Genomic DNA, 17275 nt, shown 5'->3' on the forward strand with positions numbered 1-17275 from the left:
TCATATTACGGTGGTGTTATCTAATCATATTATGGTGGTGTTATCCAGTCTTATTATGGTGGCATTATCTAGTCATATTATGATGGTGTTATCCAGTCATGCTACGGTGGTGTTATCCAGTCATATTACGGTGGTGTTATTCAGTCATACTACGGTGGTGTTATCCAGTCATATTACGGTGGTGTTATCCAGTCATATAATGGTGGTGTTATCCAGTAATATTGTGGTGTTATCCAGTCATATTATGGTGGTGTTATCCAGTCATATTACGGTGGTGTTATCTAGTCATATTATGGTGGTGTTATCCAGTCATATTACGGTGGTGTTATCTAGTCATATTATGGTGGTGTTATCCAGTCATATTACGGTGGTGTTATCTAGTCATATTATGGTGGTGTTATCCAGTCATATTACGGTGGTGTTATCTAGTCATATGGTGGTATCCAGTCATATTACGGTGGTGTTATCTAGTCATATTATGGTGGTGTTATCCAGTCTTATTATGGTGGCATTATCTAGTCATATTTTGATGGTGTTATCCAGTCATATTAAGGTGGTGTTATCCAGTCATACTACGATGGTGTTATCCAGTCATATTACGGTGGTGTTATCCAGTCATGCTACGGTGGTGTTATCCAGTCATATTACGGTGGTGTTATCTAATCATATTATGGTGGTGTTATCCAGTCTTATTATGGTGGCATTATCTAGTCATATTATGATGGTGTTATCCAGTCATACTACGGTGGTGTTATCCAGTCATATTACGGTGGTGTTATTCAGTCATACTACGGTGGTGTTATCCAGTCATATTACGGTGGTGTTATCCAGTCATATAATGGTGGTGTTATCCAGTAATATTGTGGTGTTATCCAGTCATATTACGGTGGTGTTATCCAGTCATATTACGGTGGTGTTATCTAGTCATATTATGGTGGTGTTATCCAGTCATATTATGGTGGTGTTATCTAGTCATATTATGGTGGTGTTATCCAGTCATATTACGGTGGTGTTATCTAGTCATATTATGGTGGTGTTATCCAGTCATATTATGGTGGTGTTATCTAGTCATATTATGGTGGTGTTATCCAGTCATATTACGGTGGTGTTATCTAATCATATTATGGTGGTGTTATCCAGTCTTATTATGGTGGCATTATCTAGTCATATTATGATGGTGTTATCCAGTCATACTACGGTGGTGTTATCTAGTCATATTACGGTGGTGTTATTCAGTCATACTACGGTGGTGTTATCCAGTCATATTACGGTGGTGTTATCCAGTCATATTATGGTGGTGTTATCCAGTCATATTACGGTGGTGTTATCCAGTCATATTACGGTGGTGTTATCTAGTCATATTATGGTGCTGTTATTCAGTCATATTAGGGTGGTGTTATCTAGTCATATTATGGTGGTATTATCCAGTCTTAATATGGTGGCATTATCTAGTCATATTATGATGGTGTTATCCAGTCATACTATGGTGGTGTTATCCAGTCATATTAAGGTGGTGTTATCCAGTCATACTACGATGGTTTTATCCAGTCATATTACGGTGGTGTTATCCAGTCATACTACGGTGGTGTTATCCAGTCATGCAACGGTGGTGTTATCCAGTCATATTACGGTGGTGTTATCTAATCATATTATAGTGGTGTTATCCAGTCATACTACGGTGGCATTATCTAGTCATATTATGATGGTGTTATCCAGTCATACTACGGTGGTGTTATCCAGTCATATTACGGTGGTGTTATTCAGTCATACTACGGTGGTGTTATCCAGTCATATTACGGTGGTGTTATCCAGTCATATAATGGTGGTGTTATCCAGTAATATTGTGGTGTTATCCAGTCATATTACGGTGGTGTTATCCAGTCATATTACGGTGGTGTTATCTAGTCATATTATGGTGGTGTTATCCAGTCATATTATGGTGGTGTTATCTAGTCATATTATGGTGGTGTTATCCAGTCATATTACGGTGGTGTTATCCAGTCATATTACGGTGGTGTTATCTAGTCATATTATGGTGCTGTTATCCAGTCATATTAGGGTGGTGTTATCTAGTCATATTATGGTGGTATTATCCAGTCTTAATATGGTGGCATTATCTAGTCATATTATGATGGTGTTATCCAGTCATACTATGGTGGTGTTATCCAGTCATATTAAGGTGGTGTTATCCAGTCATACTACGATGGTGTTATCCAGTCATATTACGGTGGTGTTATCCAGTCATACTACGGTGGTGTTATCCAGTCATGCTACGGTGGTATTATCCAGTCATATTACGGTGGTGTTATCTAATCATATTATGGTGGTGTTATCCAGTCTTATTATGGTGGCATTATCTAGTCATATTATGATGGTGTTTTCCAATCATACTACGGTGGTGTTATCCAGTCATATTACGGTGGTGTTATTCAGTCATACTACGGTGGTGTTATCCAGTCATATTACGGTGGTGTTATCCAGTCATATAATGGTGGTGTTATCCAGTAATATTGTGGTGTTATCCAGTCATATTACGGTGGTGTTATCCAGTCATATTACGGTGGTGTTATCTAGTCATATTATGGTGGTGTTATCCAGTCATATTATGGTGGTGTTATCTAGTCATATTATGGTGGTGTTATCCAGTCATATTACGGTGGTGTTATCTAGTCATATTATGGTGGTGTTATCCAGTCATATTACGGTGGTGTTATCTAGTCATATTATGGTGGTGTTATCCAGTCATATTACGGTGGTGTTATCTAGTCATATTATGGTGGTGTTATCCAGTCATATTACGGTGGTGTTATCTAGTCATATTATGGTGGTGTTATCCAGTCATATTATGGTGGTGTTATCTAGTCATATTATGGTGGTGTTATCCAGTAATATTACGGTGGTGTTATCTAATCATATTATGGTGGTGTTATCCAGTCTTATTATGGTGGCATTATCTAGTCATATTATGATGGTGTTATCCAGTCATACTACGGTGGTGTTATCTAGTCATATTACGGTGGTGTTATTCAGTCATACTACGGTGGTGTTATCCAGTCATATTACGGTGGTGTTATCCAGTCATATTATGGTGGTGTTATCCAGTCATATTACGGTGGTGTTATCTAGTCATATTACGGTGGTGTTATCTAGTCATATTATGGTGGTGTTATCCAGTCATATTACGGTGGTGTTATCTAGTCATATTATGGTGGTGTTATCCAGTCATATCTAGCGTTATCTAGTAATCTGGCGTTATCTGGCGTTATCTAGTGATATAATGGTGGTGCTATCCTGTCATATTATGATGGCCTTATCTAGTCATATTATGGTGGTGTTATCCAGTCATATTACGGTGTTATTTAGTCACAGTATGAAGGTATTATCTGGTCATGGTATAGAGGTTTTATGCAGTTATGGTATTGGGGTGTTATCCTTATTTAGGCCTGGCATGGTGGCAATGTAATTATTATATGGGGGTACAGATTCCAGCTTCTGGTATAGCATAGTGTGTGTAATATTTCCCAATAACCCCAGAACACAGCTATGCTACGTGTTCCAGGACTAAAGCAGCGATTCCAAGTGTGCATTTACATTTACCAATCGTGGCACAATTGACGATCATGACTAGTGCATACAAGTAATTGCTGCAGAAGAACACCATTATGCTCTTACCTGTTTACACTGAATAAACAAAGAACATACAGAGATTTCCGCAGAGCTGTCATTACAGCCAAACATGTATTTCACTCCTGAGAAGAAGATTTCCAAGTGGCCATTGTATACTATAATAGAGACTTGTCAGAGGGAGACATTACTTCACACCTAATTTAGAAAATTACTATCTACAGGTCAGCGGTAATGCAAACTACCACTTCCCTAAAGTAAACAGAGGCAACGCTATATACTGATAGCTCAGAGAGTGTGAAGTACTAATGTATATAGCTAAGTGTACTGCTGCTTTGATCATTATTTTGTCAGCTCATATGCGGTAGACATGTCATGTATGTAAAGGTTACTATGCATTATTTATATTATACGCATATGATTAAATCTCTGACATGTAAATCTAGTTGCTCCAGGCCTTCCAATGCAAAAAAAAAGATATGAAATGTATAATGTGAACTTGGGCTTAGTGGTAGGTCTAGTGCACACAGCCATATAGATGTATGTTGTATGAATCTATAATACAGCACCTATAGCCGGCTATGGACTCTCTTAGGGTACATACACACTAGGCTGATTTACTGTGGATCTTCAACACCAACTAAGTAGTTTGGAGGAAACTTTCTCTATTTGCAGATTTTAGAATCCATATGTGTCGTTGAGCTTCTCCATTGCAATACAGGGCGGTATTTCTGCCCCAAATGCATGCGCTCAGTCCTGAGTGACAGTATTGTCTACATGTAAACCATCTACGAGTATGTTCACACAGGCAAAATGGGTCTAGCTTTTCATGCTTGATTTAAAGAAGTCCCACCAAATTGAAAAAAGTCAGACAGGCGGGGAACGGTGCGGGAAAATAATAAAGAAAACGTATCCATCCTTGTGCCCCATAACCCCACTCCTGGGTCCAGCTGACAGCTGCTGGCGTCCTGCAGCTTTTAGCAGCAACGTCATGTACCAACCCAGTGACTGGGGAGGAACAGCGCCCCAGTCACTGACTGGTTGAGCGGGCAGTTGCTCAGCCAGGCTGTGACGTTGCAGCTGGAAGAGCCGGGTACATGAGGTACCCAGTTTCCAGCTGAAGATGACATCCGGTGGCCATCAACGGGACCTGGGAGCAGTGGAACAGAGGCACGGGAACGGGTGAGTGTACTTGTTTATTATTTTCTCGAACTCCCTTGACTGTCTGATGTTTTTTCAATTTTATGGGACTTCCTCTTTAAATAGGAGGCATAGGACTTGGCTATAAAAGATCTGACATCACTTTTTTCTATGTGGCTCTACTTTACTTTACGGAAAGAGTAGTAGATACTTGGAACAAATCTCAAGCAGATGTGGTTGACAACCGAATGTAAACCTGACTGTGATAAACATATATATAAGATGATATACATAAGGGAGGACTAGATGGACCAGGGGATCTTTTTCTGCCAATAAACTTCTATGTTTTAAAGTTTGAACATGGAGCGGCGCCATGTTGACCCCAAGCCACGGACAGCAGCTCTGGTGCTTCTATTGACTTTAATAGAAGCTTCCGTTCAAAACCATGCTGAGAAGTGACATCACATCTTTTCAACGCATTTTCTCTGCTCCCATTGAATTCAATAGGAGGGGATTTTGAGCGATGGGATCACACTGTTTTTGACACAATAACAACGCGTTTTGCCCGTGTCAGAAACCGTGATTCTTTTAATCACGTCAATATTCCCTGGTTTTATGCATGCATTTACTGGGTTTTCAGCCCAGTTTGTGGTGTTTTTCTCAAATAGGCCTCCATATGTTTTTCCTGCCTAAAAAGACAAGACCAAAATGCACGCTTTGATGTGTGACTGATATTTTTTAGTAAAAATCCAAGAATCACGTGGTGAAAGAATTGCATGACTTGAAGGACAAAAATACTGATATGTATTTATATATATATATATATATATATATATATATATATATAATACAGCATCTACTGTATTTTTTTTACACCTTTTGTAATAAATTACATCTTTTTCACGTATGCTGGCGTGCTGCGGAATATCTTTGCATACTTTTGGGGACCCCCGAGCCAGGGGACTGACTCTGTACAGCACCCGCTTCACAAGGTTTTGGATGTGCAGCTTCCTCCTGCGTCTATATATATATACATACATACACAGTGGTACCTCGGTTTAAGAGTAACTTGCATTAAGAGCATTTTGCAAGAAGTTTTTCAAAATTGTGACTTGGTTTAAGAGCGTTGCTTTGGTTTAAGAGCTCCCTGTACTGGGTGGGAGGGGGAGCGGGGGAGGGACATGGTCTGCATAGCGGGGTCTACAGCCCTGTACTCTGACCCAGGAAGTCTCCCTCACCTTCCAAATCATAGCAGATCTACTTCAGGCTGGGGTTGCATCAGGGGACAGGACTGTGGAGGGAATCTCTTCATAGCTGTAACCTCTCTCTCCCCGGACAGAGAGTTCTGCATGTATGTGCCCACATCTGTCCTGCTCATTGCTTCATGCTCCCTGCAGTCTCTGTCAGCCCTTGTGTTTCCCATCCTCCCCATTCCTGATATAATGGACCTGCCCTCACACTCAGCTATACACACTGCTGCTATAATGTGCCTGCACTTACACTCAGCTATACACCCTGCTGCTATAATGTACCTGCACTTACACACAGCTATACACACTGCTGCTATAATGTACCTGCACTTACACACAGCTATACACACTGCTGCTATAATGTGCCTGCACTCACACTCGGCTATACACACTGCTGCTATAATGTGCCTGCACTCACACTCAGCCATAAACACTGCTGCTATAATGTACCTGCACTCACACTCAGCCATACACACTGCTGCTATAATGTGCCTGCTCTCACACTCAGCTATACACACTGCTGCTATAATGTACCTGCACTTACACTCAGCTATACACACTGCTGTATAGAAAAGTTTCTGTCACTGTCCTCCTGCACAGCTCTGTGATTCTCACTTTCTGATTGGTCCATTCTTAACACCCCCCCCCCACCTTTCCCCATTGGTGTCATGTGACCACACAGACCTCTAAAAGCGGATTCGGATTACAAGCACGGTACCGGAACGAATTATGCTCGTAATCCAAGGCACCACTGTATATAGGAAAAAAGGCCACAAAAATCACATCAAGAAGCCCCACTCTTCAAGGACATCAAACGCTGTGTGCGCATAGCAACCCCATAACCCATAGTAACCAATCACAGCGTGGTTTTCTTTTTACCAGAGCTGTTTAAGTAATGAAAGCTGAGCTGTGATTGGTTGCAATGGTCAACCCAGAAAACATACACAGCAAAGGGTATTTAGAGCTGTTGCCCCTAGCAACCACTCAGCTTTCATTTTCGCATCACGTTAGTTCTGTATATCTCTCCCATCTATTGATTAGAGCGCGAGCTCCAGCGTCTACAATAGACGTCCCCTACAGAGGAGAAAGGCTGGGAGGGGGCGGGGACTGGGGCGGGGCTTGTTTCCTAGGAGACGCCACTGAGCTCTCCTGCTGCCCCGGCTGCTCCGCTCACACAGCTCCGGGCGGCCGCGCAGGAGCTGACTGGCTGAGGGGAGGCTGCTGCCGGGTGAGGTGTCAGCCTGGGCTACCCTGCACGGAACAGCGCCGGGGGAGGCACGGAGGAGGGCCGGCTGCAGCAGGTGGGCACCGTGTGCTGAGAACTCCTCGTACTGAGGGTGCAGTGTGTGTAGATACATACAGCTTAGATACAGGGCATACAATTCTTTCTATGCACGGCTTTCTATGCACTATGTAGCCTTCATCCTCATAGAGAAGTGTATGGATGTGCCTAGGTTTCTATTTGCCCTGGTTTCCCTCTATGACTCTCTAGCTGGTGCAAAACTACAACTCCCAGCATTCCCTGCACAATGGGAGTAGTAGTGGAGACGGTCGGTGCATGATGGGAATCGTAGTTCTGCAACTGCATCTATATACATATATATATATATATATATATATATATATATATATAGACAGCTATCACTATGGTGCCCGTCACTTTCCCTATTAATGGAGTATACATCATCCTGATGTGGTTTATTTCCCAATATATCTTACTATATGAACTGATCAGCAGCAGATCTGCCTCATGTGAACATACCCCTATAAAAACTGTAGTGTACAGGTTTGGTTACAGTATGATGGACCATACATGTTATTGCATATGGTACTCACAGGTTAGTCGGCCCATCGGACGTCGATTTGGGCCATAGAAACCTATAGTTTTGTATACTTTTACTATACTTTTTGCTATTTGGATGATTCTGTGGCCTTATGTATTCTTAGAAATGCCCCAAGCTTGTTGGGTGTTATGTCACGTTATGTTACATTGTATTGTTGCCCTTATTAACCCCTGACTATCTGCTCTCCAGAGATTTCTATACAAAACCAAATGATCCCCAATCTGATCTGTGGCTCTCCCGCTGTCAGGGCACGATGAGAGTTGTAGTTTTGCAACAGCCGGAAAGCATCTGGTTGAGGATCACGGCTATAGACGGAGCTTGGTGGCAAGGCTTGGGTCATGCTCTTTGAAGAATAAGTTACTCTTGGTTTACGCTGTTAGGCTCTGTTCACACAACGCATTTTTAGACTGAAGAATAAGATTAAAATTAACCTCAGGCCTTCAAGCTTCTTTTTGCTTTTTTGAATTTTTTTTTTTTTTTTATCAAATCTGGTCTCGTCTGGCAATTTTTAAGTGTTTTGAGACATTTATGTGCAATAATGTTTCAGACTAGATTATGGCCGAAATAAGTAAAATGAATAAATAAATAAACTGCATTTTCTTATACAATTGAATGTAATTTAGTAGTGGAAAAAAGTGGTAATAAAAATATAAAAATATAGGCTGGATTTATATATGCAGAATTTAAAAATGCAAGTTATTCAGTAGAGTTTGTGGTCATGAAATACATCATTGTGGAGGATGGTGGCAAATGGCTAATAGTGGAGCAGGTTGCAGTGATATATTATTCTATAGATATGTAAGGCCGTGTTCACATTGTGTATTAAATAGAACAAGTCCAAAGACGGGCTAGAAAAATAATGGACGATCTGAAGCACAAGGAAAACAGTGAGGATCTAAAATCTGTATAGACTGGAGGAAAGAAGGGAAGGGGGGACATGATCGAAACCTTTTATATTTGGTAAAGGACTAAATAAGGTTCAGGAGGGATCAAGCAAGAACAAGGAGATGCAATCTGAGCTTATTGGGGGAAAGAGCAGGAGCAACAGGAGAAAATAGAACTTTACTGAAAGAGTAGTAGATACAAGGAACAAATGTTCAGCAGATGTGGTAGGTAAATCTACAGTAACTGAATGTAAACCTATATCTATCCTAAGTTAGTAAAAAAGGAAATACTATCTGCTGACAATATTTGATGTTTCTAAAAATCCCCTTTATTTGCAAGCAAAATAAGCCTCAAAGCATGAAGCATTTTTATGCAAATATTTATTTTATGGAGCTTTGTGTCTCGGGACATCTTCTATGTGTATTATGCAAATAAGAGGGACTCCTTGTAAATGATATGTAAAGTATTGCCGTAGTTATCCGCATGAAAAAGTGTATTCTGCTAAACTTTACAGCTGTAGAATAGTAATAGTAGTGAAGTATCTGAAAGACAGGCCACATGTTGCTGCCCATAAACCATATCAAAATTTCGGAACCTACTCAATTGTATCAAAAACTGGCGACCTATTTTAGTTTGTATTAGTGTTTTTATGGTGTTTTTGATGCATTTCTTTTATTTCAAGCATGATGAAGAGGAGGGTGGGACTCCCAGAGATTACTGTATCTCAGATCCTGAATGGGAGCTGCAGTAACTGGGCCTGACCACTACATGGTGAATGGAGCTGTCTGCTTCTGGCCACATTCACTGTGTAGTGCAGGTTCCTATCAGTGACTGATGTACCTGTCCTGGAGATAGACCATCAATCATATTAGCACGGAAACACCTTTAAAGCTATTCTTGTATAAGAGGGGGTGGGGGAGGGTTCACACACAGCTTTTTGTGGCAGTTTTTTATTAGTTTTTTTTTTCGCACTAAAGCTGAAAGAGAATAGGGAAATATAAATGAACAACTTATACTTCTTCTTCACGCTGGATCCACTTATAGTTTTGGCTAAAAAAAAAAAACTGCTGAGTGTGAAAACTTCCTGATCTGGATCAAGTAGTGAGGTATCCAGCATGGCCGGAAACTTACGAGTCATCCTGTTTTCTATTGGCCGCAAATGGTACATGTAGATGTGGTGCAGGAGGAAGATATTCTCGGTTGCACATTATGGGCTGACGTGATAATACTTTGGTTGTGTCTTCTCTCTTGGTTTAGATGCTTCGGATCCTATTGCTGCAGCATATAGTAGAGTACTTGGCTATAGATGAGCACAAGTAGAGCATGCTGAGTCTTTCCATTTAAATATCAGTGGCTGAAGAAGTTGGATGCAGCCCTTGGTAGCCTGGGAAACATGGATACAGTCTATCCACATTTTCCAGGGCTTCCTAGGGCTGCATCCAACTTCTTCAGCCATCGGTATTCAAATGCTGAACAATTGGACTTGAGCATGCTCTATTTGTGCTTATATCTATTCTTGGCCTTTTACTCCCTTTTTACATTTTTTTGAGTAGTTCCCTTTACAAATGGGTTCTCCCCATGGAGGTCTCTCCCGCACTAGTGTGGGTTTACAGTGGTTCAGAAGCCAATAAAAGAAAAACACATGTACTCACCTGCCGCTGATGACGCGGTGTCAGTGTCAGTACCTGCCCATGAGTGCTTCCTGCTCTCTGCTGGAAATGTAGGAGATGCCCACTCATACAATGACAGGCTGAGGTGGGTCATGGGTCATTGCTACAGCCAGTCATTGCCATCAGGAACATCCCCTGAGAAAGAGGTGGATGGAACGTTTGGAGTACCATACACCCCACCCTGGGACCCCCTAGCTTGCCTTTACTGGTGATATTGTGTGTTGTAATTTTCTGCTCAGCACTTTTTAGGTTTTTTGATTTAGGATTTGTATATTTGTAGTTTCACTTGTTTAGGCTATGTTCACACTACGTAAGAGACCGGTCCTGTCAAGGAACGGCTGGTCTCTGAAAAGATCATCCCCGTCCGTACTGCATCCGTGCACGCCCGCATCAGAACTCCCCACAGCACAGTGTTGACCGTACGTCTGGAGCTGCACACTCCATAGTGTGCACTGACAGGGTCCGCTGTGGCCGCTATTCACTGAATAGCGGGCGCAAGAAAACTGACATGTCAGTTTTCTACGGCGCCGCTAGGGATCCCGGCCGGAGCGTATATACATGGTATACACTCCGGGCGGGATTCCCTCAGAAGGCAGCACTATGTAAGTTCAGTGGGAATCGCTGGCGTTGTAACAACGGCCGTGATTCCCACGGAACTTGCGTTGTGTGAACATAGCCTTGGGCTGGGTTCACACTACGTATATTTCAGTCAGTATTGTGGTCCTCATATTGCAACCAAAACCAGGAGTGGATTAAAAACACAGAAAGGCTCTGTTCACACAATGGTGAAATTGAGTGGATGGCCGCCATATAACAGTAAATAACGGCCATTATTTCAATATAACAGCCGTTGTTCTAAAATAACAGCAAATATTTGCCATTAAATGATGGCCATCCACTCAATTTCAACATTGTGTAAACAGATCCTTTCTGTGTTTTCAATCCACTCCTGGTTTTGGTTGCAATATGAGGACCACAATACTGACTGAAATATACGTAGTGTCAACCCAGCCTTATACTGCATTGTTTATATCTTTTTGTATTGCACTTGCACGGTAGTGTTTATTGGTGCAGTATATTACACATACCTTACTGTATTTTCTAATACTGTACACACACTAGCACTTAAAATGTCACTGTCGTGAATTTTTTTTTTGCAGAAATCAATAGTCCAGGCGATTTTAAGAAACTTTGTAATTGGTTTATTATCCGAAAAATGCATTTTTATCATGAAAAAGCAGTTTGAAGCTCTCCCCCCTGTCTTCATTGTTCTCCTATGGAGAGAGCTAAAGAAAAGACCAAAACAGGACAACAAAGAGTTAATCTACAAATCCCTCACGGGATATCTCCTGTGACAGTCACCAGTGACCTGTCTGAGCTCTGATTACAGCTGTCACCCAGCTCCGTGCCTGTAATCCTCTGTTATCTGCTTTCTGCTGCCGGCTAACTCCCTCCTTCCTCCTCCCCCCTCCCCTCTCCCTAGAGCAGACAGGGGACGTCTCCTGCAACAAGTCACAATTTTCAGATTTTTCAGAGTGGATGAAAAAGAGGAAGGAGGGGGGGACCTGGGAAAAGGCTTTTTACATGCAGATAATGGCAGATTTGGCTAATAAACCCAATTACAAAGTTTCTTAAAATCGCCTGGACTATTGATTTCTGCAAAAAAAAAAAATACGACAGTGACTCTTTAAGTGTTTGTTGGCACAGCATACTATACACATCCTACTATATATACTAGGGCAAATTTGTTGCCTATGGGTAGTCTTACATACTGCAGGACGGGGTACGAACTGGTACTATAGCTTACAGCTTGATGTTGGGGATTTTTAGGGGTTAGGATAATGTTTTTGGTGATTTGTGTGTGTATGTATTTTACAGAGACAATATTTGTTTGATTACATTGGTGTGCCAGCCAATTGTTCTATATACTTTGTTCTTTGTGCTAGTATTTATTCCTTCTAAGGGTATATGCACACTACTTCCAGTGGATTCCATTGCTCATGGAAGTTATCCGTGTGATTTTGATAGCGTGCATATACAGTACCCTTAAATAGCGACTGAGCACCCAGATATCTTGGGGATATTTAATTTGGCTGTGCATTCTTTTGCATTTGGTGGCACCAGTGGACAAGGGGCTGTAGAATGAGTACGTGTTGTTTTGGGTGTTTTTTTTTTTTTTTAATTCTTTATGATCCCAGAGCAGTTGTGTTCTTAGCCTTTTACTTCCCTATTACATGAATTAAAGGAAACTAGAGATGAGCGAACCTGGAGCATGCTTGAGTCCATTCGAACCCGAACGTTCGGCATTTGATTAGTGGCGGCTGCTGAACTTGGATAAAGCCCTAAGGCTATGTGAAAAACATGTATATAGTCATTAGCTGTATCCATGTTTTCCAGACAACCTTAGAGCTTTATCCAAGTTCAGCAGCCCCAGCTAATCAAATGCCGAACGTTCGGGTTCGGATCGACTCGAACCCGAACCCGGATCGCTCATCTCTACAGGGAACCAATCACATATAAAAAAGTGCTGGTACATCACCCAACACACTTTCCAAACATACCCCTGTACCCTGCGTGCCCTGCTTGATTAAAGGGGTAGTGCGGCGTTTAACATTTATTTACTAAATAACACACATTACAAAGTTATAAACTTTGTAATGTGTGCTATTTAAGTGAATGGCCCCCTTCCCCGTGTTCCCCCCACCCCAAAGTGTGGTGCATTATACTCACGCAATCTCTGTCGACCCAGTCTGCCATCTTTGGTCGAACACAACGCGTCATCAGCTGCTCAGCCGGGATATGTGCAGTAGGAACCTATATATACAGATTACTGATGGGAAGAGGTTAATGTATATGTACAAATACAGGTTATATTTATAACCTCACTGCAAAGTAGTAATACTCCAGCATGCTCTTCTCATTTGATTCTGTCAAAGATGCTAAATGTGATAATCTTTCTTACATGTATGTAATCCGGCCGTGACACTTTTTTCCATCCTGTGATGGAGCAGATGTCAACCTAGCCTAAGGGTGCCTTCACACCTACCGGATCCGTAGCGGATCTCACTTCTGCGGATTCGCAGTGAGATCAGCTGCGGATCCAGTACCATTGATGCCTATGTTAGCACATATTCGCAGCGGGATTGACATCCCGCTGTGACTATGTGCTTTAACCCCCTGGCGCCCACAGCCTCGCTGCTCGCATTAGCCCCGCCACCGGCAGCCTCCATCATCACCGCTGCCCGCATCCTTTATCCCGACCCCCCATCAGCCCGGCCGCCGGCATCCTCCATCCCGGCCCCCCATTAGCACCGCCACCCGCTTCCTCCATCACGGCCCCCCATCATCCCCGCCGCCCGCATCCTCCATCCTGGCCCCCCATCATCCCTGCCACCCGCATCCTCCATCACGGCCCCCCATCATCCCCGCCGCCCGCATCCTCCATCACAGCCCCCCATCATCCCTGCCACCTGCATCCTTCATCCCGGCCCCCTATCAGCACCGCTGCTGGCATCCTGCAGCCTGTCGCCGAGAGCATACATTACCTGCTCCTCGGCGCGGCTGCAGTGAGGCTCCCGATCCCGCTCAGCCAATCAGTGTTGTCATGCGCTGATCGGCTGAGCGCGACCGGAGCCGGGAGCCTCACTGAAGCCGCGCCGCCGAGCAGGTAATGTATGCTCTCGGCGACAGGCTGCAGGATGCGGGCGGCGGGGAGGATGCGGGGAGGATGGAGGATGCGGGCGGCGGGGATGATGGGGGGCCGGGATGGAGGATGCGGGCGTCGGGGATGATGGGGGGCCGGGGTGGAGGATGCGGGCGGCGGGGATGATGGGGGGCCGGGGTGGAGGATGCGGGCGGCGGGGATGATGGGCGGGCGGTGGGGATGATGGGGGCGGGGATAGAGGATGCCGGCGGCGGGGCTGATGCGACCGGCGGGGCTGTGGGCTCCAGGGGGTTAAAGCACATAGTCACAGCGGGATGTCAATCCCGCTGCGGGTATGTGCTAACATAGGCATCAATAGTACTGGATTTGCAGCTGATCTCGCTGCGAATCCGCAGAAGTGAGATCCGCTTCGGATCTGGTAGGTGTGAAGGCCCCCTAAAAGTGTTTTGTGACAGCAGGGATTACTAGGTAGGTGTAGTAGGAAAGTTCTCCTCTCCCCTCACCACCACCAGTGTGGGTTTACTGTGTTTCAGTAATGGCCTGACAACCTATAAGGGTCTATTCACACTATGGAATCAGTGCTCCTTTCCGCTCAAAGAATTGACATGTCAGCGGAGGTGGGCAAGCCCTCCCATTCAAACAGATAGCAGGCAGGATTCTGCACAGAGTCCGCAGTGTAAATGGGCCCTAATCCTGCAGAATAAAAAAAACCCATCTGTCGGAGTAACAATTTTTTTTCCATAACAATCCGCGTTTAGACGGTACGATATATCGTACGGAAAAATCGCTTTGCGATCGTTTTGCGATCGCGCGCCCGCAGCCCGGCCCCTGCTCTCAGCCCGGCTCCCCGCTCATCCGCAGCCCGGCCCCGCGGTCAACCGCAGCCCCCTGCGCCGCCCCGATCACCACCCCCGCCGCCGCTCCGATCGCTCCTCTTCAGCACTGATTGGCTGAAGAGGAGCCGTTTGAAATTCCCAGCTCACCTCTTCAGCCAATCAATGCACTGAAGAGGGGAGTCGGGGATTTCGAAGACCTGCTATGCGGAGCAGGTAAAGTATGCTCGGGGTGGGGGCGATCAGAGCGGCGGCGGGGGTGGCGATCGGGGCGGCGGGGGTGGCGATCAGAGCGGCGGCGGGGGTAGCGATCGGAGCGGCGGCGGGGGTAGCGATGGGGGTGGCGATCGGGGCGGCGCAGGGGGCTGCAGATGAGCGGGGGGGCGGCCGGACTTTCGCGCGACGACTGTTTACACGAAACGATCGGCGAGTTTTTTGCAAACGACGAACGACGATTTAAGATAAAAGATCAAAATGAACGATTTCTCGCTCGTCGTTTGATCGTTCTCTGCGTTTACACGTACGATTATCGTTCGAATTCGATCGTTATCGTGCAAATTCGCACGATAATCGTTCCGTGTAAACTCAGCATTAGGGTCCATCTACACAGAAAGATTATCTGACAGATTATCTGCCAAAGATTTGAAGCCAAAGCCAAGAATGGATTTGAAAAGAGAAGAAATCTCAGGCTTTTCTTTACGACCTGATCTCTGTTTATTGTCTGTTTCTGGCTTTGGCTTCAAATCTTTGTCAGATAATTTGTCAGATAATCTTTTTGTGTAAATGGACCCTTAAGGCCCTTTTCCACGGGCCGACAGTGAGGAGCAAACGAGCGATGTCCCCCCGCTCACTGCCACCGCTATTACACGTGGCGGCAGTGAGCGTGTAAGTGCAGGGGAGGCCACGGGGATCTGCGGGGTGGGGCTGCCTGGGTGATCGCTAGATTGTCCGGGCAGCCCATAGGGGATAGTGGCGGTCTGCTGCCACCGCCCCTATCCCACAGAGCGACGGCAGCAGATCGCTGCTATCACAGTCGCTTGTTTTTCAACATGTTTGAAACACAAACGACTGCAACGATCAGCCGACATGAATGATGTCGGCTGATCGTTGCCTTCTATTCCACGGGACAATTATCGGCCGAATACGGACGATAATTGTTCCGTGGAATAGGGCCTTTAGTCCTACTGGTGAGTGTTTCCTGCTCTCCTCTGGACACATGGGAAATGCCCACTCATTCAATAGCTGAGATCATTCATTGCAGTGATTGGCAGCAGGGACTGGCATCAGCAGGTGATCGGCAGCAGGTGAGTACATTTTTTTTTCCTTTATCATCCCGCCTACATAAAGTTAATAATCTAAATTAAATTCCAGGCTACTCTATTAAAGTAACTTCTGGTCATGGAATTTTAGATAAAAACAAAAAACTCGCAAAGGTCTGCGCTGCATATTGTTTCAAAGAATTTACTATAGAGAGGCATCAAAAAGACACATCATGTATTAAAGAGATTGAATAGGATTAGAAAGTAAGGATCTGCTTTTTATCCTTAAAACATCTCCGATCTTGTCCACGGCATCTGCCCCATGTGGTTGAGCAGCGATACCAGACGCAGACCATAGACAAGAGTTATGCCGCTTGTGGGAGATAAAGCAGACCCCTTTTCTTTTAATCCTGTTCACCCCCTTTAATTCCTTTAAGTGTCGTGCAAATCAAAACCATTAAAAAAATTGTTAACTTAAAAAAAAAAAAAAAAAAAAGGTGACCCTGTTCACTCGCTATCATGGCACATTCTCTGGCATATGAACTGTTTTCTAAAAGTATCCCTTACAGATTAGATGTGATGGGGTTTTTGGTTAGCCAGAAGGAGCGAGCAGAGGTTTCCTTTTCATTGTAAGATGAATGGATTCTTAAGACTCGTGGAACAAACTCCTTAAAAGAAACCAGTCACTTTATCCTTGTACGTCTCTCATGCCAAAAAAACCTATGGTAAGCTGCCGGAGACGTGAACTCATTGTTCTCTCATTGGCATGGACACTGTAAATAGATACAGAATGGTAATTCTTCTTGCAATTAGATATGGTTTAAGACGTTGACCATTGAAAGCGCAGAATCTTTGATCTCCGGAGCTGTTGTGCCGGGCTGTGGCCCTGCAAGGGTTACCTGAAATGCTACTGTTCTGCGAGTCTGGTTAAGATGGAACAAAAGACAGATGTATGATATAGTGCAGAACTGGCCTCTAAGTACTGTACGCTCCATCCAAGTGATCAGAGGGATTTATATCAAAGACACATCTGAGGACTGAGCCTCCAGATATTTTCCCTTTATGATACCACTAGCTGTGATAAGTAACTCATTTAGATGAAGCTG

At 44.1% G+C, this 17275-nt stretch overlaps 1 protein-coding gene across 2 annotated transcripts in view; it reads left to right on the plus strand.

Annotated features, from left to right (window-relative positions):
- TNFRSF19 (TNF receptor superfamily member 19) overlaps positions 1-17275 on the plus strand; it is a 67525-nt gene that overhangs the window by 4024 nt on the left and 46226 nt on the right. Inside the window, exon 1 of one of the 2 annotated variants that reach the window (XM_069972055.1) lies at positions 7136-7315. The exons of the other annotated variant lie outside the window; for it this stretch is intronic. The gene's annotated coding sequence lies outside the window, so the exon portion shown is untranslated. Of the gene's footprint in view, positions 1-7135; positions 7316-17275 lie in introns of those variants that run through there. 2 annotated transcript variants of the gene reach the window in all.

The sequence above is a fragment of the Dendropsophus ebraccatus genome, chromosome 5 (genome assembly GCF_027789765.1).
Source record: "Dendropsophus ebraccatus isolate aDenEbr1 chromosome 5, aDenEbr1.pat, whole genome shotgun sequence".
NCBI classification, from domain to species: Eukaryota; Metazoa; Chordata; class Amphibia; order Anura; family Hylidae; genus Dendropsophus; species Dendropsophus ebraccatus.